At 39.9% G+C, this 26063-nt stretch overlaps 1 protein-coding gene and 1 non-coding gene across 3 annotated transcripts in view; both read right to left on the minus strand.

Annotated features, from left to right (window-relative positions):
• Positions 1-26063, minus strand: part of LOC131684849 (uncharacterized) — a 732442-nt gene that overhangs the window by 180713 nt on the left and 525666 nt on the right. The gene's annotated exons all lie outside the window — the stretch shown is intronic.
• On the minus strand, positions 25071-25143 carry Trnas-aga (transfer RNA serine (anticodon AGA)). The gene has a single exon. It is a non-coding gene; the product is annotated as a tRNA-Ser (tRNA).

Consider the following 26063-nt stretch of genomic DNA (forward strand, 5'->3'; position numbering starts at 1 on the left):
GCCCATAATACCCCTATGCTCATGGGATTTGACATGGGTGTTTGAAATGGGTTCTACCCATGAAAACACCATCACCGTGGTCCGGTAGATCCCATATAACCTACCATATATTGGTATATTTATGGGTTACTGAGACCATTTTATGGTGTCTTGATGGCTGTGAATTTTGGCACGGACCATGTTTAAGGTCTTTTGATGGGGCTATGTGGTGTTTGAACCCATGAGTATTTGCTCGGGATCCCCTTCAATAATTGATTCCTGCTCAGAATTCCAATGGCATCTTTAACCCCCACACGCCCTTCTTGTTGATAAACAACCACGTTTCCAAATGACTATAACTTTTAGTTTACACAACGACAAATAAGGCCAATAAAAGCGACTAAGATCTTTCATTTGAGCACTAAAAGTTATAAATATTAACAGTAGAACAGGAGTTATTACAATTAATCTGATTGGGTTCCGCTGAAGCAGTGCTGCCAGGGATAGTTTCAGTTAATGGTGAAAATTAAATTTTGGAATATTTTCTTAGACTGGCAATATTATTGAAAACTGCTAAAACTTTCTAATTTAGATATCCCTCATTTATCTTTTTCATGCAATTGAACTAGATCGGAAGGTAAATATTGAGCAGCTTCCAGCACTGCACAAGAAGCACCTATCTTTATTAAACCAGGTTTTTCGTGTTTCTTGACGCCAACAGCTCTAATGAAAAATAGTTGTGGGACACTATACGCGGTAGAAAAAAGTTGATCAAGAAATGGTTAACAAGATTCTCAAAAGAGACCCGCCCATCCCTGGAGGTGATTTCAATTCTTGGGTAGCTCAAGCAAAGATGGATAGCAGTACTTCTCGCTGAGGGGCCAGGGAACCCATCATCTACGTAACCTGGTAGTCCTTCGCTAGTGACAAGTATGAGTGGGAGAGTTTGCGGAGACTACACGCGTAGTTATTACCTGACAATCCGGTACGACATTGGTCAACTAAATGATGCTACAGGGACAAGGACGAGGATCTCTTTATGGGGACGCAACACGCACTCTTCTAACTAGAATGAGGGTTAAAAGACATGTTAGCTATGATATGTAACACCACCACGTAAATTGAACTGGAGCCAAGAAACAGACGACCCCAGTTTACTTACTTTTATTTTTTCTGGTATTCGAGTAATCGAATCATTTACCTTGGAAAATTGAAGCCCCGGGTAATCGAGTTTGACCTGTATTGCAAAAGACACACCTTATTAAAAAGATTGCCTTAGAATTCTTACACAAATAGCTATAAACAACTGATACATGTCGTTAACTCGTTACCAATATGAATAATAAATGAAAACCAACTGAAAATACAAATCACACCCTGAAAGTCTGAAAAATCGACTAGGTCCAAAATAGGTACATTTACATTTACCATAATAGGAAAATTTACCCTAACCATTTTATTTCCAATTTCTCTACGAATGAAGCTTAAATTCATAAAATAACGCAAAAAAAAGTTTGATTCGATTATCCGGGGTGAGATTTTTTTTGAAATCCCAGGATAATCGAGTCCGACCTGTGTTGAATTGATGCGCGATAGTGAAGGGCTACCACAGTAAGTACAAATGTCTCTTATTCCAAGAACTCTAACCTACAATGTTTTTCTTCGTTGTACAAATTTGTAATTCTTCAAATAGAGTCTTTACAAACTCGGCAATCTCGTTTCTATCACCAACAGTTTGAGATGGACAATACATGTTCGGAAAGAGAACATCTTCCACCACCTCGTACACTTCGTCAAATGTCACTTTCCAGGTAGAGTTATTGGATGTTTTCTTTATTTGTGGTAAACGAATATCTTCACATCAATACGAACGTTAGCAAGATTACCGGAGTCAGTCGGAAAATTAATGAACATTTTCGATACCGGGACGTGGTGCTGTTCGGTTATTATTCATTCCATCCAACGCTATGCACGTGTTCAAAACATTGTCTGATCTATCGAGTGTTGATTAAAATTCAACGACCCGTGATATATTTAGTAAGCTTAATCAGCTTTTGTGGTGCAACCCTATCATAGCAGTATCATCTTTCATTTTAGCAACCATGCGACGAGTTCGTTCGACACGGTCTCGGCTGTAACGACACTCCCTCTCTCTCTGAACAAAACCTAATCTCGCGTTGCTCAGGTCAACGGTATCACAAGTTCGTTAAATCACCGCGAGACACAACCGCCCTATAAACAAATGGGATATCGTTATAGAGTTGCATTTTAATTAACCGCACGGTAGTCCAGTACCATAAGAGTGCATAGCCATAAGATTCCATGGAAGCTACAGAAAACGTACAGCTGGATTAACCCACTCTGCCTCCTGTCTGTCTGCGGAAACGAGCTGCCCGAGGAAACTTTTTCCGGTGTCACAATTTCGGTTGACCCAGGTGTAACTAGCAGCAACATAGTCGACCCCATGGTTAGTACTATTTTGTTCCATCAGTGGCATCTTCCGGTATGTAATAGTGCAGGATACAACACGTCCGACAAACCGGTTCGGAAATAAGAGTCTGCTTGATGCACAAGAACTAGAGTAGGTTAATGGCTCTTTCGCCTCCAATCGTTCTTGCTCAATCAATGTTTATCCGGTTATCCTGATAGGGAACCCAGCCTGTCAGAAGGGCACCTTTGAACTAACGAACGTGCCCCCGCTCGGTCGGCAGCAAAATTGAAGGCCTTTCAGAAGTCTAGCACGCTTCAGAGTATTGGAGAGAAAAATAGTAATCAATTGGCATTCGTGCATGCCCAAGTGATATTCACCGTATCCAACACAGCTGCCAGTAGGTACGTGAACCGAATGGCAGCAGAGAACTAGGTGCTGGATGGTTGTGGGAGAAAAAAATTGTGCTATACTTACGGTTGCGCCAATGCAAATTGCGACGACCAGGCGCAGGCAACACATGACATTGACGATGACGACCGGCGCTACACCAGATTCGCTCCGAGTCACTGCCAAACCGAAAAAAGGCACCATTCTAGCCAAGACCTGCACAATATCTGCAGAGGGGGTGCAGGGAATGGTGGATAATGTTTCAATCGAAAATGAAATGAAATTTTGAGCATGCACTCACTTTACAGTTTGCAGTCAATCGACGGTAATATGCGAACGATACGTGCAGTCACCGGGTGGAGTTGGGGTGGTGCACCAACTGCAATTGAACTGCACTATTTTTAGCTGTGGTGACAGCTGTGCCCTGCTTTGTTCGACGTTTGATAACGCCAAAAATGCTGACAGTGAAAAGTTGGCAGAGCGTACTGCGGCGAAGAAATTCCAGCATTCCAGAAAAGCTCTCGCCTAACGATGTACTTGACCTCGATTGTGAAGGAAGTCCTTGTTGATTTATTCTGCTTGGGTTTGATTGTTTGGCGTCTGTTGAAGATTTGCACGGAAATGTTGAAGCAATATTTGAAATGTTGGAAAGCAAGAGGTTGACTTGCCAAACACGACCACGAAGATGTAAAAGTGAATGGCCACTCATTCGCGTCTGATTTAAGGGGTAAGTTCACCATACACCTAAAAAAATACTATGGAGATTTTTTACGGGAGTATAGTAAAAACTGTTAAACTTTCTTTTCAAGTTCTTAAGCAAGTATTCAACGCACATATGAATAAACCCTTTTGATGTTTGATAAAAATTATCGCTATAGGATTCAGTTTCTACATGGAGGTCTCGAACGGACAAGCTATCTGAGAATGAAAGTCTAATAAAAAATATTTCTAATTGGGCACTTATGATATGTTACTGAATTATCCTTCTTGAGAAAAAATGTCATCAACTTCTACACTACCAGTATTAAAAAGTTTAGTTTCAAAACCATTTGTGAAATCGGACTACAGGTCGGACTCGATTATTCGGGGATTTCAAAAAAAAATTCACCCCGGATAACCGAGTCACCCGGATAATCGAGTCAAACTTTTTTGTGTTATTTTATAAACTTAAGCTTTATTCGCGAAGAAATTGGAAATATAATTTTCCTATTGAGGAATTCCAAGAAGATCCGTCCGAAAATCTTTGAAATCAAGACCTACCATCTTAGATTCCGATGAAACTTTACACGTTTCATCGGCATGGAAGACTAAACATTTTCCACAGTCAATAAGATTATTTTGACTTAAGAGCAATTTTTTAAAAGGACGTGAAAATGCAAGCATTTTAGAAAAGAATTGTTCGATTATCGTATTTTATACAACAAAACTATCTGAGAAAGATTTTCAGCGAATGTGCGAAAAAAATACACTGAAAAACATGTTGTGTCATTTTTCACAAAATCAAAAAATTATGTTAGAAACTTAAACAGCACAAAAAATATTTTTTTAAATTTCATACTAATTGACATACACAACTGTAATTTTTATTACGGAATATAATTCTAAGTACCATTTTAAATCAAAATGCATTTAATAAAAATCTTATAAAATGCTATAGTGGTCGAAATATTTGGGATTTTGCTCCAAAAAAAATAATTCGTGTAATGATGCCCTTTTTTAAAGTTGTTCACATTACCCCATCGTAAAATGTCAACAATCTACAGTTTATCGCTTTAAAGACCTAAAAGAAACTTTTTCAGTGTAATTGGATCATGAAGAAGCTTTCAATAAAAAGTTTTCCTAACAACCTTCCTTTTGAAATATTTTTATAATTCATACTATTTGCAGTCAAAAATACAATTTTATTCTTGTATATGATTCTAAATGTCATTTTAAATCAAAATGCTCATAACAAAAATTTTCCGAAACGTAGTACTTCTTGAAACATTTTAAATCAACATTAACATTTTAAATTCGCGTTTCTCCATCAGAAACAATAGAATTTTCAAAAGGCCTGGTGATCTGGTTAAATACAAAACAAAACTATATTTGATCAATTTGATATACCCTCAAAATCTTGATTTATAACATAAAAACTAGTTTTAGGACTTTTGGCACTAATAAAAATTCCCTGCGGTCATTTTTCAATCGATTTTTAATTTTTTAATGTTCTAGAAAAAGAAGAAATGACCTTCCTAACGGTATATCATGTTTTGTTCTTTCGTTAAAAGTACTACACACAGGTTTTTTTACGCGGGGGATACAGGCCGCGTAAATGAAAACCATGTAAATTAAAAAATACGAGTAAATGAAAACCGCGTAAATTTCAAAAACCGCGTAAATGAAAACCACGTAAATTTCGAAATCCGCGTAAATGAAAATCGCGTAAATTTCAAAATCCGCGTAAAAAATACCGCGCAAAAAATGACGCGTAAAAAAAACTTGGGTGTATATGCAATTATTTAATGAAAAATACGAAAATTACTCAGTTAATTATTAAAAAGTGTCTTTATTAAAAAAAATCAAATAAAACTTTTGATTCCGCATCCAACGAGCTATTTATCATCACAATCGGTTGAAAAATGGCAGTGTTATTATTTTTTTCCAAATTAGAATCTTGCTCGCATGAACTTTTAAGGGAAGGGTCTCATAAATCCTTCAAAGAATCGATTTTTTGTTCGATTACGTATACGTTCAAAAGTATGTCAGTGCGAGACAAAACCTTATTAACCTCTTAAGTGTCCATGCGAGCATGTTTATAATTCGGACAAAAAATTAATAACCATGCCTTTTTCAACCGAATTTGATTAAAAATGCGCAATTAGATGCAGAATTAAATGTCCTCCCCTATGTTGATGGGTTTGACGGTATTGCAAAAACACCATCAAGCATATTTCGTGTATCAGTGCTAAAGAACCTCTGACAAACAATTGCTTTAAGATTCAACTGAGCAATATTGGAAATGCGGCCTTCTTGGAAAATGAAAAAAGCAGTTTTTTCTCACACCGTTTCGGAAAAATCTTCATGAAAATGAATCATAAATACTCTACCGATGCCTCGAATACATTGCTTCAGTTTCATGAAGATTTTCCCAACGGTGTGAGAAAAACTGCTGTCTTTCAAGATGGCCGCTTATTGAGGCGTTCTCAATTGAACCTTAAGATGGCATATTGCATTATGCCTCGATCGTGGTGCATCGAGGAGACTGAGGGGTTTTTTCTTTAATGTTTTGTGTTTTTTCATACTCTGCACCAGCGCCCACCAACGATCAACCATTAGCATGTGCATGCTGGCGTGGACGACTGGCGGGTCGACGTGGATTGGTTTTTGCTATGGGCCGTGTTTGTAAGCATTGTTCCACAGCTTAATGGCGGTGTTGGTGGACACAACTCGCAGTGGGGGTTGTTGTGTGTCGATATGTCGGTCGGCTTCATCTTCGTGCACTGGCTAATTAAAAACATGTTAAAGTAGCAACTTATTAGTAACAGCGTAGTAATAATTATAGTTTGTAGTACTAGTTGACAATTGTAATGTGCTAGTCGCATGTCTATCTTTGCATGTGTTCGTCTCAGTATTTGTAACAGCTGGGTCAGAGAATGCATGCAGAACTGACGTATATGATGAAATAGTAAGTAATCCTTCCTATGTATCGTTGGTCACTTTTTCCGGCATTGAATTCGTGCATTCGATTAGTCTTAGTCTGATTTGTTGTACTTCTATTAGTTTGCTTTTCCCTTTACGCATGTATGCCGAAAACAGTATCAGTCAATTTATACACTTCTAATTCTAATCCAGTCGTATCTCGTCGGTCGCCAACTTAGCGTGAATATAGGCAGCGACTACTCTGAAACGTTTGCAGCTACCTCTGGCAACCCACAGGGAAACCATCGTGGACCACTCATCTTACTACTTTACTTCAATGATGTGAATTTTAGACTCAGTGGACCACGCTTGTCATACGCGGATGACCTCAAAATCTTCAACCATATCAAGACATTGGCAGACGCACACGTCTTGCAGAAACAATTCGATGTCTTCAGCGAATGGTGTATTGATAATGATGATAATCGTATGATCCTAAATCCTGCAAAATGTTCTGCAATCACCTTCTGTGGGAAACGAGAATCTATCAATTTCGACTATAATTTATCTGGATTGCTTATTCCTCGGTAGTGTTTCGTGGAGGATCTTGGAGTAATATTAGATTCTAAGCTCAATTTCGAGCAACATGTCTCATATGTCATTGGTCGTGCATCGCGAAACCTTGGGTTTACCTTTCGTATTGCCAAGTCATTCACGGATATATTCTGCTTGAAAAGTTTGTACTGTTCCCTTGTTCGGTCAACTTTGGAGTATTGTTCGATGACCCGCACTACCTGAACGGTAGTGATCGAATTGAAGGTATTCAACGCAAATTTATACAATTCGCTTTGAGGCGGCTTCTTTGGTGCGACCATTTTCGGCTACCTAGTTACGAGAGTCGCTGTCAACTTATTCAACTCGACACTCTCCGACAACGCAGAAATACAGCAAGAGCCCTAGTTGTTGCCGATTTGCTGCCAGCACGCATCGATTCTCCAGCCCTAATAGAACGAGTTAATATCCAAGCGAGAACTAGGACGTTCTCCTGAGAGTACCACTTCGACGGTTTTGTCATACCACGAATGCGGCCATCACGGGATTACAACGCATTTTTAATCGTGTGGCACAATTATTCGATTTTTATTTGTCCCGTAATGTGATTAGGTCTAAGTTTTTGATTTTTTTTAAGAGTGTTTAGATTAAGATATCATTATTAGGGCCGATTGCGGCCTGTTAATGATTTTCGTTCATTTATAAATAAATAAATAATTATACTCTTTGCATATTTTTTTATTCGGAATGTTGTTTCCTTTTATTACAATACCCTAAATTTGATTCATACTAACGCTCACTGACACAATCAGTTGCAAATTCTCTCATATACATTCACAGTTTCTCCCATTCCAAACCTACAAATGCTCGTGGCCTTCGCGATAACACAAACCTGGTCACAAACGCGAACATGCAATTGCAATGATCCACACATACACATGCCTGCGATGTTGTCAACAACCCGGTAATTAGGTGAACGTTTTAACTAGTATCTGAACGTTTTCTTCTAGTATCTGAACCGTACATTGAAAATTAAGTATCAGATTCACGATACGCGCGCGATCATTCAAGAATATATGCGAATGGCGACTCGGTTATAAAATCAAATTCATAAACGCTAGCAGACGCGACAAACACGTTAACATGCAAACGCTTGAGCTTCTTTCACGCACAACTGCGCCCGCGATCTCACAAACATGAAAAACACCCCGGTGATTGAGTGAACGTTTTAGCACTTGTAAACTCATAAATGCGGTCTCAAGCGCGGAGCTACAAACATAAATCGTTTACGTCCAAAAGTTCACCCTCGGCCGTAGTAGCATAGATCCATGTCTTCAGCTGGACCATGGGACCATGGATATGGGGAATTTCATTCTCTTCTAGTACTCGGCTATTCAGAATACAGAAGCTTGAAACCTTCGCAATCGTATACCCACATCAAACCCTGCGGTCTCGGAAACATGAAAACACTTCGGTGATTAAGTGAATGTTTTAGTACTAATAAACTTATAATGGCGGTCTCAATCGGGAATCTTACAACACATGGTTTCAAAATGGAATTTATACACGCGAAGTTACATTCACGCTAGCACACGCGCCATACAAACGCCCTTCGCGATCGAACACGTTAACGCACAGAAGCTCGAGCCCTTCGCGATGATACACGCGATCGTGAAGCCGCTACGCCCGCGAATATCTGAACCCTGAACGCCAATTGGCTTTAAGCAGTGCTTTAGTGAGTGACATTTTCCCGTCTCGTCTGCAATTGTAGTGAGTGATTCTGACCGGAGCCCTGTCGAGACCCTAGCTCTACAGCTCCAGTAGAACAACCGTCGGAAAAAATGTAGTTAGACGATGCAGGATTAAATGTTCTCTCCAAATAATTATTAAAACTGAGACGCTTCTTTAGAAGAAGGTTGACCAATTTTCTTGAAAAAAAATGCAAAATAATGGTTGTCTCAAAACCACATAGTGTTTTTAATAAAGGAACATTCTTACCACAACACTCAAAAATTTGAAAATCGGTTGAAAAATTACCGCGTAGAAATTTTTTTAGTGCCCATTGGCCCAGAAAAATAGCTCTTTTGCTATAAAACAAGATTTTGATGGTATACAACATTTTCATACATTATTTTGTGTTGCATTTGATGAGATCTACAACGTATACTAGGTCACTTGGAAAATACAAAAACACTGTAGCACCCTGTAATTGACGCAATTTGTAGCATTGACGGGAAATGCTGTTCAACTGTTTATTTTTGAACCGAAAGTTTTTGATACGGGTGGGCTTCTATACTGAACCACGCCAGAGCTATCGAATCACATTTGATATTTGGTACAACGGTTACGAATGATTGTGACGAGGTTTTGTATTATCGCGAAGCGCACAAACGTTTGTATGTTACCCTTTTTTAATCGTTTGTGCCAGGGTAAATGTGATTTCGCGTGTATCAGTTCGGTTTTGTAAAATCGTGTAATCATTCGCATATTCACGCGAATATTCGTGAGGGCATTGATTCTATTGTTTAATTTTAAGTGTACGGCCCAGATGTTAGATGAGAGTGAGTTCCTTCATATCACTGCACAGTGGTTTATAATGCGAATTTAGCAGGAATTTTAACTTTTTGCAAAAATTAAATGGCTTAGCCTTACAATATATTTGGCAAATTTGTTGTACTTTGCAGTGCTCTTTTTTGTTTAAACAGAAGCTAGGGTGGTTCTAATTTTAGCTATATTTAAAATTGTTCAAAATTGAACTTTTCAACGGTTCGAGATAGAGCTTGACCGCCTGCGATGAGGTTGTATAGCAACACATTTTAGACACGTTTGCTGAAGGCATGCAAGGTTTAGCTTTTATACTTTCCATTGCACGAGAAATCCCTATGTAAGCTTTAGGGTGTTCCTTCAAAAAACGGTATTATTTATATAACTTTTGTAGTTTTTATTTTACACTAGATTGCCCTTTCGATCAGTTGAAGATTATTTTAGGGCGCATAATTTGCTTTAAAACACCAACTACTAAACGTTTTTCGGTGCCGTGTTTGGGTAATCGATTGCCTTGTACGCAGCGCACATGGGTTCGAGTCCCATCCCGGCCCCTATGGTTATAAATTTTTCGTAAGAGATTTTTCTAGCCCGAAGAGGCGAATGACCTTAAGGTTAAAACCTCTATAATCGAAAGAAAAAAAACCAAAACTGCAAACCATTAATACCATTTTTTAAAAGAGACACCCTAATTTTTTGGGTAAATTTCTTGTGCAATTAAGCGTACACGACATAGATTTCCAAAGTCTTCGACAAAGTTTTTAAAAATTTGATTGATTGATTGATAGAAGGCAGCGAAACTGTACTCGAACCATTAAAAAGTTAATTTTCTAATTTTAAAATATTTAGAACCACTCTATCCACTATTTAAAATAAAATTTTCAACCGATTATCGTAAAATTTTGAGAAAATTTTGTCAAACTAAGAAAAATATGAAATAAATATTTGAAAAATAATTACAATACATTTATTTTTGAGGTTTTGCCACTCGTTGTGCCACATCGCTAACGACCCCGTTGATTTCCACTTTGCGAGCCGCAATGTAGATGCGATACTTAATCGTAATTAATTTACTGCTGGCGATATCGGTAGTTTGTTTTATGCGAGCTACGATTACGCGCAGTAACGGTTACGCTCAGTCACGGTTGACGTTCGTTTTGTCTGTTCCTGCGCAACAGAAATGTTTATTTATTCATGGATCAGCGGATCCTTACCTTGGTATACCTTGAAACGGGTAGACATCGAAACTGTATCGAGCCATAGAGAACGAATCGCACTTGGTATTCGGTACAACTAGAGCTTTCTTTTCTCGATGGTTTTCAACTTCCCAGGATTCGGGAAATGAAAAAAAAAACATTTCCCCGGAAATCTCGGGCATGCAAGAAAGATATTGTAATTGTGGCAAAATCGATTTATGTCATTGTAATTGTGGCAAAACCGATTTATTTATTTTATGGTAAAAAAATGAGTCTTACTCAATTACAAGTAGATCGTAGTTTGGAAGCAATTGATGAAGCTTCACCCTCTCTTGGATATTTTTTTGGATCTTTACCTAAATGGTGATTGTTATGATTAGGATTAATACTATATACTAAGTACAGCTGTTGTAGCTGCTGTACAAATTTGGTGGTTAAGCATTTCCGTTGCCTTCTGGTTAATAGGATGAAAAAACCTTCTTGAATCTTGTATAGAACGATTTTGTTACTCTACGGTAGCGATATTTACACACAATATAAACAGCAAAAAACATAAAAATCAGAATGGCAGATCATACTTTGTAAAACCTCTTTAATTCTATTCGAATGAAATTAGAATTTCATCCGTCAAACTCAGACTGAGATACTTTAGAATCATTAAAAAATCCTCTAAACAAATCCGCAATGATTTAGCCACAAAAAATTAATCTGAATATTGGTCGCAGGGGCAACGTTTCCTAAGAAAAGATAAGGCAATTGCAAGGATGAACTTCAGTGTTTTTATTTAAAATAATGAACACGTAGCTACGAAAATCCGGGCCAACAATAAAATACAACTGATAAAGCTGCTCTGTAAAAAGTGAGCACCTGTAGTCCGTATTATAAATTGATGGCTCTTCTAACCGACTCCTATATCGAAGTAAAGAAATATAAATTTCCGAGATTCGGGAATCCCACGAAAATCCCCGGATTCCTGGGAGAGTAATTCCCGGCTTGGAAGCTCTAGGTACAACGCTCGGCTACGAATTATTGTGACCAGGTTTGTATTATCGCGAACAGCACGAGCGTTTGTATGCAATATTTTTAATCGCATATGTCAGCGTGTATTTAATTGCGCGTGAATCATTTTATTTGTATGACCATGCGATCGTTTGCATATCCGCGCGAGTTTTCAAATCTTCGCGATGACCGTGATTCTAATGTTTAAATGTGAGTGTACGGCTCAGATACTAGAAGAGAATGAGTTCCTCCTATCGAGAGAACCTTCGGCTATGGCACCCACAATACTTGTTTAACCCATTCATGCCCATGTTGTTTGTGGACAACAACGTTTTTAAATAGCTATAACTTTTGATTGAGGCGATATTTGCGCACAAAAACAAGTAAGGCTCATTAATGTGATTATTGCCTTTAAGTATTAACAGTAACCTTTGAGTATTAACAGTAACAAGGATCAGCTCTAGAACTGAAGTTATTGCAATTAGTCTAATTGGATTCCGAAGGAGCAGTGCTGCCAGGGACAGTTTGCGTTGACGATATCTTCGTTGTGGTGCAATATTATTGAAAACTGATAAAACGTACCAATTTAGACTGTAGTTGGCTACGTTTTCCACGTAATTGGACTATTGTAATGATTCTAGGAGAATTGTATGGAGCATTAGAAGATAAAAATTGACCAGCTTCTTGCACTGCCATGGAAGCACCTATCTTTATGAAAATAGGCTTTTCGTGTTTCTTGACCCCACCGTTTTCAAGGAAAAATAGTTTTGAAACCCTACATGCACTAGAAAAAAGTTGGGCATGAAAGGGTTAAGTTTGTTTTAATTTTTTTGTTGAATATGGTCTAAATGTAGGAATGGTCCTGGGCTTTAAAAACCGAGGGTGGGGGCATGGACGATGCATTATAGCGACGTTGCTGTGGTCACACTTGAATTACTGGGGCTGTCTGAGAATATTTAGAATAAAATTTAATTTAAAATAATGCAAAACTGTGAACCCCTAGTTTTTAGGAATTTCATACGTAAAACTGAAAAAAAACGGTTCCTTCAAACTAAACGTAATGAGCCGGATCAAATAAACGGATTAAAATTAAAGAAAAGAAAGGCAACGAGTATCGTAAAGTAAAACTTCAGCATCTTCTAGAACTGTGTGAGAAGTATAAATTTTGATAAAACCAAGTTTTTTCTATTACTGAACCCCAGCAGTTTAAAGGGAAAATACTGTTTGAACTCTACATATCCTTAGTTAGGCATGAAGCGGTTTATCTTCTCCAGCACCAACCCAACGATTAATCATTCCGACACTAACTCACATTCCCTGCACAATAGAAGAACCGGTTCCTCTCAATCAAACTACACACATATGAATATCGCTACGCTATCCATCAGTTTAACACTTCCAAGGCGAGGGCTGTCTGAGCAACGGCATACGCTCTGCCTGTCTACCGATGTAACGAGATTGCATTTACTGCGACAGACACGACATCCGCCCGGGAAATGTTCCTGCAAATTGAAGATGAAAAATGACACAGACCCCTCTCCCCCCCTCCAACCCGAGCAACAAAAGTTTCCTCCGGCAGCGAAGGAAACTTTCTACATTCCCTGCACAATGTTTAACCTACTGGAATGTCACTGTAGCAGTGGAGAGTCTTAGAGCCTGAGTTAGTTCTGGGACTGGGTGGGGTGACCAAATTGATGTTGAATTATAATTTTCTCCTGTGGAAAAACATACACACACGCACACATGCACTCCACAAGCACATTCTTATCCCAGATGGGAACCGGTGAGTGGCACAGTTTACTCCTCAAGAAACAAGTTCCACATGCTCTCTGCAGACTAGCACTAGCAAGTCTTTTCATGTACCCGAAGGTCTGAAGCCAGCCGTCGTAGAGCAAAGAGGACACTGCTGTCGTAAAGATTCTGGGATCATACTATCACAGAAACGGATGGGTTGATAGTGCAAGAGAGTGCACCTTCAGCGGGGGGTCTAGGTCGGAAGTTCACACAACTGCTACTTCACCGCAATACCCACAATTTGGACTAGTTATATCTGGATCTGTACGGAGCTGAAATATCCCATCCGCATTGCCTCCCTAACGCTATGGTGGACTGTGTAGTGTGTAGTAAGCTCAAGTGCCCTGCACTGTTATCCTTGTCGAATGTAAACAAACTTGTAGGACACTGAATGTGTAACATCATTCCGTACTTGGACAGCCCTCCCTGTTGATGGATTTGCTTACCACGATAACAGAGGAATGTTTCGGAATGTTTTCGAAATCAGTTGTTGGTTGTGACCGGTGTTTCTCATCGAATGGTTCTCGTATTTTGGACGATGTGGTTTTCTTTTGTTGTGGTTAGATACTGCTCGAGACGAGAAAGATGTACATCATGAGAGTTAATCACGATTTTTTTGGGGGAGAGGTGGTTGGCTAAATAACAAATCATTTTGTCTATTTTCGGAAACGAACATAAACCAGAATTTGTTTTAAAGATCGCTTTTTTCGATCAAATACATGGTTTTAATTTTCTTTAATTCATTTTCAACTGCCAACAACTCGCCTTGCAATGTGAAATTCATTCCCAAAATATTGAAAAATCTTCTTTTACGACGCATTGGCGGACCCCCCTGTGCTTTGAAAATGTCCAAAATAATTGGTTTTCATCTGTCAACAAAATGCTCTTCAAAATAAAACTCATTGCCATATTGTTGAAAAATTTTCTATTTTGAATATCAAATTTTTTACAAGATCACACGCGACGGGTAGCCCTATACTTCCTCAAAAATTTTGTTAAAAACATCTTTCTAAATTATTAATTCTTTGGAATACATTATAATCTACCATATATTGTAAGCTTGTACGCTCACTAGCGCCGCATAGCGAGAGTATCTCAAACTAAGCTATCACCATCGGGCTTTGACATCGCGAGCAACTTTGCTGAAATTGCCATCATTTGGAGATACTGAAATAAAAAGATGTATGCTCACTAGCGCCGCCTAGCGGGTGATATTCAATTTAATTATTACCTTATCAAACAGCCCTTGTCGTCTTCAGAAACTTTACAGAAAACTTTATTTTCCTAAATTATTGAAGTTTTGTGCCAAAACATCACCTAACATGTACTAGAAGTTGTACTATCCCTAGCGCCGCCTAGTGGCTGAATTCTGAAATGATCTATTCGCCTTCGGGCAGCACTCGACCCGTTGATGAATATTGTCGAAGACACTACACTTTTAAATTATCATGATCTCACGATGTAGAGTTTTTAAAATAGTACATGCACACTAGCGCCGCCTGGCGGATCTATTTCAATTTGATTTGCCCATAATCGCGTAGCTCTTGACCTCCTCTAGAACATTGTCGAAAACATCGTCTTTCTAGGTTATTAGGCTTTTGATATGTATCATATTCTATAATGTGCTGAAAGGTGGTACCCTCACTAGCTCCACTTAGTGAAAGTATCCCAAACTAACCTGTCACCATCTGGTAGACTTTGATTTCTTTGAGCAACTTCACTGAAGACAGTACCCCTCTAAATATTCTCGTTATTGAGATAAAGAATGATTTTGACATTGGTTGAACATTTGAATTTCAAATTGTCGGGTCGTTGGCCAGAATATCTCGGATTGAAGACGGTAGTTGCTGGAGGTTTCAGAGGTTTTGAAACTCTAGGCAGTCTCCCAGAACAAGTTCCACGGTGAGTCTGGCTTGGCATACCTGGCAGACGCGGGGAGTGTCAGCTCAAGTGATCGTATGTGCGTGGGTAATTTTGGAGTGTTCAACGCGTAGGCGGAAGAGGGTTCTCTGCTCGAGCCTGTTACCCCGCTCAGTTTATCGTTTCGGTCCTCCCTTGATTTTTTGGAGGTGACCGAGTTGACTTCTCCAATGGCTAATGAAGTGAGCCAATGTTTTTGATTTGAAGTGGAAGTTGCCAGTGAGTCCGCTTCCTCATTCCCGTTGATCCCGCAGCGACCGGGCACACTGTAGATTCTCGATAGCCTGTATGTAAGGGTGGCGTGAGGTTCTCGTTTCCAGGGCGTATATGACCGACAGAAAGTCAGACATGATGACGGTAAAGATTCCCTCTGGTCTCCTTTCAATCATGAGACTGATGACAGCGGGTTTCTGCCGAGAAAACTAAGCAACTTGTGGGGATGCGGTAGGCCATATCAGCTCCTATTCCGCAGACTCCTACTCCGACTCGTTCTTGCACCTTGGAAGCGTGAGTGTAGATCCGCTCGCAGTTCGGAAATTTTGCTTGGGCTACCTCGGGCTTCTAGTGTAGCAAGGTGGGTCTCGAGTCCTGTGGAGGCGAGCTATTTTGGGGAGGTTTGTATTCTAGAAATCTATTTTGAACCGTTTGAAGGAGGGCACTAAGTGCTATCAGAAGTCTAGGAATCCCAGGGCGCGTCTGAGTATAATCTTACCGACCGAAAGGTACTACACAGGTACTTTAGTGGGAGTACTCGGCTGTAGGTTAGAAGCCAACCGAGTCGTTTCGTTGTATAGGGGTTCAAGGATCCTCATAAGTCCGTCCAAGTTGTGCTCGGTTATTTTAATACCGTTGAAGATTTTGCTATTGATCAGCGCACTACCGATGTTCAGGGCAGTTCTCCTGTTCCAAGTCAGATGCCAGGCATTGATGCTTCGAATAAGGTGCTTCTTGCTTTCACAATCTCGTTTGACTATGTGGAAGTGCGATACGAAGGTGAGGTGACACCGAGGATGTTTGGTTCTCGGCGGAAAGGGATAGTTGCGTGTCTAAATCTGACAGGTCTGTTAGGGGTTAGGTGATGGGAACTACAGCAGTGAGATACTGAGTATCTTGCTGCGGCTCCTCCTGTTAAACCCGACTAACTGCTTCAGCCCATCTTTCGACGGCGTTTAATGCTTCACTCAAGCGATCGGTCCTCCCACGACGACGATTATGATGTCGTCGGCATAGACGACGAAAGTGTAAACTACCCTCGGCAAAGAGGGAGTTCATGTGACGAGGAATAATGTGACCGTACGGACGGATCCCTGTGGAATACAGTTTTCTTCCACATACGTTCCGGACTGGCAACTGCTGATTCTGCTTCGGAAGATATGATTGTTGATGTAGTCATTGATGTAGGTCACAAGGTTTCCGGTAACACCCCAGATAACTAGTTGTTGGAGAGCCCCCTCGCGTAGACTGTGTTGTAGGCCTTGGCGATGTCCAATATTACTATGTCGGCATGCAGATTGTCCACTAAGGTTTGTGGGAGGATTTTTCCAAAGACTCCGAGGTGGGCTCCAGTCCCTCCTCCCTTGCGAAAGGCGAACTGGCGCTGTTCAAGATGGGAGTTTTCTTCGACGTAGGTCATAAGCCGTTTGTATACCATCCGCTCCATAGTCTTCCCTACGCAGGGTAGCAAGCTAATCGGCAGCTTCTTTGGTATGGGGATTACAAGGAGCGTCGTCCAAGATGATAGAACGGGTTAGCCATTCCAGATACGGTTCAAACAGTCCAACAGTATTCTTTTAGCCTCTTGTAGAGCGTGCTGTAGCATAGGGTAGCCGACGTCAGCCAGTCCGGCGGATTTGCCGTGGCCGGTAGCGAGAAGCGTCGTTAATTCTATCCCGGAGAATGCTCTGTTGAAGTCTTGTCCGGAATCTGCTGGAAAGGATATCGGCGTTCTTCCAAGTCTTCTGCGGTGAGCTGAGGATAGCGAGCTGAAGTTTTTATCAAGTTCTTCGGCGATTCGTCGGGGTTCGACTATTGTGATTCCGTAGACTACGAGAGAGAAGCCGACTAGTATCCATTTTCCGCTGAGAGCGTTCACTCTCCTCCAAAGCTCGGTGGTGGAGACATCGGAAGATATCCATTTGAGAAACGCATTCCAGCTCTTGATCTTCGAATCTTCAATGACTTTCCTGGCCAGGTTTCGTGATCTACGCAAGTCCGTAGCGCTTTATTCTTTCAAGAGGTGACTAGCGGTGGTCTTTTTAGGTATCCGGAGTGCTTTGCGGCGGTCTTTTATGGCTTGACTGATCTCCGAGTCAGAGGGTTGATTGCCACTTGTGCTATGAATGGAACGCTGGACGGCGCTACTTCCGGGTTCTGCAGAGAACGCACCTATCGCAAGCCTCGGCCCGTTCTGTGGAACAAAAAGATATATCCAGCACTGAGGAGTATTGGCCACGGCTATAGATGAAGCTTCCGTTGTTAAGTACAATAACGTTACATTCTTCCATGACTTCGACAACTTGGTTGTCTCGTTGATTGCTTCTATCGGATCCCCACAGCGGATAATGGGCGTTGAAGTGTCCCATCATCAAGAAGGGGGTATCTAGTTGCTCCAGCATGTTCTTCAGTTTTGAACTAATGTAGACGGATGCTATCGTAATCTGACCGGATAGGATATGATTCGAGTTGAACCGGTGTCGATTAGATGTCGGTCTGGATTCCGAGGCCACTGGTTGCCGGTTACCTAGCAACAGTCCGGGATTAGTCCCGTCTCGAATGTGGGTTTCTTGAAGAGCCAAGCATTATGGTTGAAGTAGGGCAATTCTCAGCTATGGGTCCCCCAAGCAATCCCGGAGGCCGTTAATGTTCCACTGTAAAGCAAGTGTGAGTCGAGAGATGAAGTCGTTTTCATTGACTGATATGCTGCAATCGTCGGAACTGAGTCTGTGGTACGCAGTTGGTTGGATCCGGTAAGATGTGTGGTCAGACGCGTCGGGACCTGGAGGGTTACTATGAGGTTTCGGCTAACCGGCAATAACGCCTCTTTGTTATATGTAAATAAAATAATAGAAAAAAAATAAAATAAAAATAATTGTGGTAATTTGGTAATTCAATTTGGGCACCATATTGGACCTGAACATCTCTTACCGCAAAACGTTTTAGCTTCTTTATATTTGAATTTAATTGAGTAATTTCATGATTTATTACTAAATAATGCTATTGATTTATCAACAGTGGTAATATAAAGTTTTTTTTGGGCTAAACATGACTATCTTTTGGGTGAATTATGGACCAATCACTGAGGACGTTTGACCCTTGATATGAACATTAGAGTGACAGGAAAAAATTACCCCTATCGGCTCACCACTGAGTCGATTCCTAGTCCCACAAGGAGTACTTGATCCAAATTTGAAGCGAATCGGATAAGCCTAGCTACCGGACCAACGTGCCTGAAGTTTGTATGGGATTTTTCGACAATTTACATGGAGAAAACTCACTAACTCGCATTTTTGCCGCTAGATGGCACTGTATGCATCGTATTATCACTGTAAGTAAAAATAAGAAAGATAATTTAATTGTCTACAACTTTGTCGAAGACTGCTTGTCCATCCCGTTTTGTTAAAAGCAGTTATTAAACTTTTAACGAAGTGATGTCTGAGTCAGTTTTCTATGGGGCCTAGTTGTGCATGGTTGTGTATCAGTACTCGATTCCCACGAACTAATCATTTTTGTGAAATAACCGATAGATTTAACTCAATAGTATGGTCAGAAGAGTTGTAGTAAATAATACGAGTCATGTTTTGGCTAGAAAATTTTAGTTCCACATTGTACCGCATAGAGGGCGCCAATACTAACTGTTCAACGGAAAGAGATAGATATTAGGTGTCTTCTACAAAGTTGTAGAGCAGAAATTTTTCAATAATTCTTCCGAACATTTCGATGTTCTATCTCTTTTCTATGCAAAGTTAGTGTTGGCGCCCTCTATGCGGTCACAGTTGGAACTAAAAATTTTGAACCAAAACATGACTCGTATTATTTACTACAATTTTTCTGTACATACTATTGAGCTAAATCTAACGGTTATTTCTCAAAAATGTATAGTTCGTGAGAATCCAGTACTGATACCATGCCACGCACAACTAGGCCCCATAGAAAACTGACTCAGACATCACTTCGTTAAAAGTTTAATAACTTCTTTTAACAAAGCCGGATTGACAAGCAGTCTTCGATAAAGTTGTAGACAATTAAATTGTCTTTCTTATTTTTACTTACAGTGATAATACGATGCAAACTGTGCCCTGTAGCGGCTAAAATGCGAGTTAGTGAGTTTTCTCCATGTAAATTGTCGAAAAATCCCATACAAACTTCAGGCACGATGGTCCGGTAGCTAGATTTGTCCGATTTGCTTCAAATTTGGTGCAAGTACTCCTGGTGGGACTAGTAATCGAATCAAGGGCGGGTCGATTGAGTTTTCAAAAATTCATTACTTTTCTGGGCAGTCTAATGAACATTTATGATGCACATCAATGGGTAATAATGTGAAACTCATGTTTTTGTGCAAAATAGTAGGTACTTTTATTTAAGATTTTTTTTGTGATAAAAACTCAATAATGGCATACAATTTTTTGACTTATTATAACAATCTAGGTTAGTAAAATTTTTTTAAATAAATAAAACTCAGGGCATTGAACGACAAACACATTTTTTTTCGATGTACAGTGAAGACCCGATTTTGTCTATCTTATCTACCCCCGATTTTTGACCCGATTTTAACAGTCTCATATGAAAATTGATAGTTGGTAGTTTGATGGGCTCTAGCAGATGGATTAAGTAGAATTCGAGTAAATCATTTCTTGTGCATATTTTTCTTACCTTAGAGATCCGATATATGCAAAAAACAATATTTTTTTAATGATTTACAAATTTTGCGCTAAGAGAAATTTAACCAAAATAATCAGGAAAGGTTATGAAGCTATATCTAGGAACTAAAGAATATTTGAAGAGCTTCAGTTTCTTAAAAAGAAAGATAAATAAATGTCCCGATTTTGTCAATGTCCCCGTTTTATCCGCCTAAAATTCACCAGGGGACTGATAAAAACGGGTCTTCACTGTATTTTACCAAAACAAAATAAAATTGAAAACTTTTTTTTGCCACTCTATTGTGTATTCTTATGTTTTTTCTCTGGTGATGCTGGCTGTTGGTTGAGAGGTACTAGGCGCAGTCCTCGTTAAATTTGTCTTGATTGGGCAACCGTTGCACACCGAACGGAAAATTGTGGCAATTTTCGATAACTCCATTACTCGTTGAAGAAATTGAATGAAGTAGAATAATTTGCGCAGGAAAATATTTACGAATCAAATAGTTTCAGTATTTTAGCCCTAAAATCCTATAATTTGTAAGGCATACCTATCACAATTTTGAATTCAATCGAATAATTTCGACTTTTCTGCCCGTTGCGCGCTGTTTCCAATTTCTAAATTTTCCAATTATTCGCCTATGAATAGAGGATAAATTAGGTAAACCTGCTCAATAGGGTGATTCAAAAATAGTTAATTCATCGTAGCGGTCCAAATTAGCTGTTTTCAGTTTATTGTAACATCAGCAAGTGAACATAAATCGCAGTCGTGCTTTTTGCTGCCAACACCGTCAAAAAATTCTTTGCAAATCTTTGTTTAGATTTGCCTTATATGAGCCTGTCTAGTTTTATTCATTCGTTCTATGTTTGCAGCGTTTTTTAATTTTTATATCTTTCATTTCTTTTAGTCATTAATTTGCCGAAAAAATCATCAAAATCGATTTAAAATTTAATTCATAACTAGAACGGGGAGCAAAGCGGTATAAGAAGAGCAAATTGAAACAATGTTCTTCAAATTCTCCAGATATTTTGCTGCATGAAGAATGATATAGTTCTTAAATGTTTCCGCCGTTATTCAAAGTTGTAACAGTAGTTTCACAAAATTTGCAGATTTTGGAACTACACTAAACCAAATCCCCAACTAACATTATTGTGCATAAGATGGACCAGATATCCTGGAATTTCATAAATTTTTACCGCTCACTCTATTATTTGATTTTATTTCTCCAGTGAACATTACCATTTAATTGATTTTTAAAACCTTATCCGTGGTTTTCCTCGGTTAATTAAGCTAACGACATTTGAAACAGTGTGTTAGTTTTGATTGAAATTCTCTTTTTTTACCTTGCATGTATTTTACATTTTTTTAAGCCAGTCGAATCCGAGATGACACGTTAGGATACTAAATATTTTCCAGTCATGGAACAATATGAAGCGTTAACAGAGATCGTTGATGAATTAACCAAAGACCAGTGATCGTTAGTGACTCCCTTGAGTTATAGCGTTTCAAGTAAGATTAAGTGTCTAGAACCACTCCTAATGAAGTCAATCGTTTTTTAAATAATATAATAGATATCTGGGATTATATAAACTTATCACCATGTTTATGGTCCAGTGAAATCCCGAAGCTTTTTAGAACTTTGTGAACTTGGAATGGAAATATTTATTAACATTTTTTTTTTTATTTTTGGAATGGAAATGCTTATTTTCTTAAACTTGTGCTGTTTGTTGTTCAAATTTCTCATTTATGATTTTTCGGGTAATAATTCGATGCCAGCGCTAAAGTTGAGGCCACCATAAATCGTCTTAATTTCATGTTAAACTGCATTTCGTGTAACGAGCAATATTCTAAAATCAGAGAGATTTTGTGAAGCGGCTCTTGAATTGTCCGCCGATTTGTCTTTGGGATAGTTTTCTGGCCGGCTGAGCTCTCATTTGTATGTCAGATTTCTACGAGAGATACTAAAGAAAAGTGTTAGTTTACTAACAAATCAGTATTTCCACAAGGAAGTAATATGGGTACATTATTTTTCACGCTGTTCTTCAAAATATTATGTTATGGTTTGCTTTTTCTATGTTATTTTGCATTCACTAAACCAACTAAATCGGAATGACACAACAAAAGGAATCAAGAAATCGACTCTACGAAGATCAGCAGAATCTAAAGATTTGTTAATATTTGCAAAGACAGTGTGATTGTCAAATTATTCACAATGTTTCTAAAATTACGAAATTAGGATTTCTAAATCCAGAATAAGATTTGTTTCGTAAAGATGCTTTGTCCCCCTTCCGTTTGTCATCGGGCTAGAACCGCCTATGATTGGGATTAGCCGTCCAGTCTAGCATAAGCTAGAGTCACTATTGTCCATTCAGCCGACAGAGAATTTTACTTACTTTACTTTAACAATGAAATCTCGACGCTTCCCATCTGTACCAAGAATACTGCCAATACGGTTCCATCCGACGACATAAATCCAATTTCGCCCATTACGCATCGACCTAATTAACCACATTTCATTAAGCTCCGCTTTCGTGCATTATCACTTGATTATCTTAGAATCGGTTCGTGCAATCTTCGCCGCGAAGCACAGAACGCAAAAAAAAACTCGCCCCTCCGAGAGTGGCTTTAAAATAAAATCGTTTCCGCCAGTTTCACCCCAACCAACCAACCAAAGCAAACCGAAGCACGACGAAAACTGCATTTTTATATCTCTTTTATGTGGGTTTATCTCCCGAAGCGGGCTCCGGACCTCGAAATTGATGTTCTCCTCCGAGCACACATCGAGGCTGCCGCGCGCGGCGGGTGCAAGAGGATAAGTCACACCCCACCCGGATGGAAATATGAGCCCCAAATGTGAACTCAAAGTGCCCGACTGTTCGTTCGTTCGTACGTGGTATAGAAGGAACTAGAATAAAAAGTTTACGTTTTACAATGGCTTTAGCTCTATGTGTGCTAGATGCTGGATTCGCACGCGGAGCACGCTGCCGCTCCCGGGCTGGGCTCTGTTCGTTCAGTTTGTTCAAGCACTCTACTGCACGGGCGGACAGGAAGTTGTATTAATGCATCCCATCGTTGGGGAATGGACAGTATTACTTCAAAGCTAATGACGCTGCTGCTCCGTTGGATTTTATGGCGCCTCGGGGATCCACGAGGCTGACTGCATTATGGAATACCGAGGTCGGATAAGGGTTCTAGGGTATGTCACATAGAGTTCTTTTTTCTCTCGATGCACTTACGGTTTCAAATTAGTGTTTAGGTGTGTAACCTTGTCGTGATTTGGTGATATTTAGGTTAGGATTGTAAGTGCTTAAAAATCGACTGTGAAGTTTGCTGATACTTAAGGTCATCCTTGCGCAAAGCTTTGTCAGGTAGGTGGGTAAAATGACGATTCCGGAACTTGTCGTGTTAGAACCTCGTTCGACTGTCACGACCGCCGTAGGTAATTGCCGGTTTGTTTTGTCGGTCATCAATCAAACTCCCACGGTCACGATACTCTGCTCGCTCATGAATATTAACCAGGAGAAATTATTTTAAAAACTCATGTCAACTCAAGTGCTCACCTATGTATATACGTACGTACGTACGTATGTGTGCCGGTATGTGTTTATTCCTATTTATCGCCGCGAGTGGGTGGGTCAGCCACAGGCACTACCGCCCCACTCGTAAAGTTGGTGGTTTGAAGGTTTTTTTTGCAGAGCGTTAACCCCTATTCATTAAAGTGTCATGTTCGGAACTGGGTGCCATTCTGAAACTAGTCAGCGACCTACTTATTTTCAAATTGTGCTGTGCGAAACGACCCGCTGGAGCATTTCCTGTAAAACTTGAACGCTAAATTGAGTGCTTTTTGTAGTGTGGTTAAACCTTAAATGCGCAATGTTGTTTTAAAACAACATTGTGAAAGTCGTCTTAAAATTATCGTGGTAACGTACTAAATCTGTGACACAAGTTTCACAAAATTTGGAAAAAATCTATTTGCGCCTTTAAGGGTTAAAACCGGTGACTTCATAACAATCGTGTGGGTAGCTACACCGGTAAACGAATTGATTTAATGTTTTGCTTTGGATTCTTCGAAAAATTATCCTATCTTCTCCTTGTTTATTTTCCGTCGGCCTCTGTCCGCACCGAATGCCAATCACCGACGCAAGAGAAGTGACTTCCCCAGCTGTACCCTAGATATCAGCCCGCGGTCACGCTTACCACTCAACCATCGGTGCCGTCTTTTTTATTCTATCACAGTTTACGGACAAGCAGATCTAAATCTATAAGCAATTTCAACATCATGATTCGAAGTCTCATAATAAAAGTTTACATAATAAAATTGTTTATATGGACATGGAAGAACTAAACCCCATCTTTGATTTGGATGAAATTTTGTTCCAAGATAGGTGATTATGTTCCCTGCCTCCCATCAAAAATTCAAGTTGGGCACTTTCAAAGAAATAAAGTGATTTGAAAAAAACTTTTCCTTGTCCAAACTGATTTTTTTTTCAGTATTATCCCGAGGAGAGGACCCAGACTCCAGATTCCATAGCCCAGTGTCCAGAGTCCCGAGGAGAGAGACCAGAATCCAGAGTTGCTAGTCCTTAACACAAAATACTGAGACGAGTCTAGAGTCCAGAATCCAGAGTCTAGAGTTTTTATCCCAAAATACTGAGTGCAGAGTCCTCAGCACATAATCCAGAATTTTTTATGAACGTGTCCACTGGAAAACAGACAGAGAAAGAATGACCGGAACGGTGAGAATGAAGCAACGGCGAAAAATCACCTTTATTGGAAACACTGAGAAAAGATATGTCCTCAAGCAGGAATCGAACCTGCGATCTCCTAATCTCTAGTTGGGTGCGTTAACCACTCCGCCATCGAGGAACTGTGATGATGCCATCACATGTTCCCAACAGTATTTGTGATCACCGCTGCAGCCTCCAATACCTCCTAATTGACCCATCGACCCCCAATGTCTCCTATAAGCAGATCGTCACCTCTCCCTCTCACCGATCGGGCCAAATCTCTCACGTTATCTATTTTTAGGTCCAGTGGACTGCGCTCAAGGCTTGAGATATTTATTATCACTGTTTGCTACCATTTCCTTACTCAGTCGCCAGTCATTCTTTCTCAATCTGTTTTCCAGTGGACACGTTCATAAAAATCCTTAAGAAAGGAAAAAACAAAGACTCATGTTCAAACAAGGAATATACATAATCCAGAGTCCATATCCCAAAGTCCAGAGCCCCTAACCCAAAATAATGAGACCAGAATTTAGAGTCCAGATTCCATAGCCCAGCGATCAGAACCCAGAGTCCCGAGGAGAGAGCCCAGAGTCCGGAGTCTAGAATACAGAGTCCCGAGTGCAGAGCGCATAGTACACAGTTCAGAGTCCAGAGTTCAGAGCGCAGAGAACAGAGTCGAGAATCCTGGGTCCAGAGCCAAGAGTCCTCAACCCAAATTACTGAGGCTAGAGTCCAGAGCACTAAGATCAGAATCCAGAGCCCGAAGTACTTAATCCAAAATACTGAGACAAGAGTTCAGACTCCCGAGCACAGAGCCCAGAATCCAAAGGCCAGAATCCACAGTCCATAACAGAGTAACACAGAATCTCGAAGCGAGAGTCCAGAGTTCAGAACCCAGTGTGAAGAATGCAGCATCCAGAGTTCACAGTCAAGAGCTCAGACTCCAGAGACGAGAATCGTGATACCAGAGTTCAGAGCCCAAAAACCAGAGTCCTCAACCCAAAATACTGAGCCCAGTGTCCCAAGTTCAGAGTCCAGAGCACAGAGCCCAGAGACCAG

Source organism: Topomyia yanbarensis, chromosome 2, assembly GCF_030247195.1.
Source record: "Topomyia yanbarensis strain Yona2022 chromosome 2, ASM3024719v1, whole genome shotgun sequence".
NCBI lineage: Eukaryota > Metazoa > Arthropoda > Insecta > Diptera > Culicidae > Topomyia > Topomyia yanbarensis.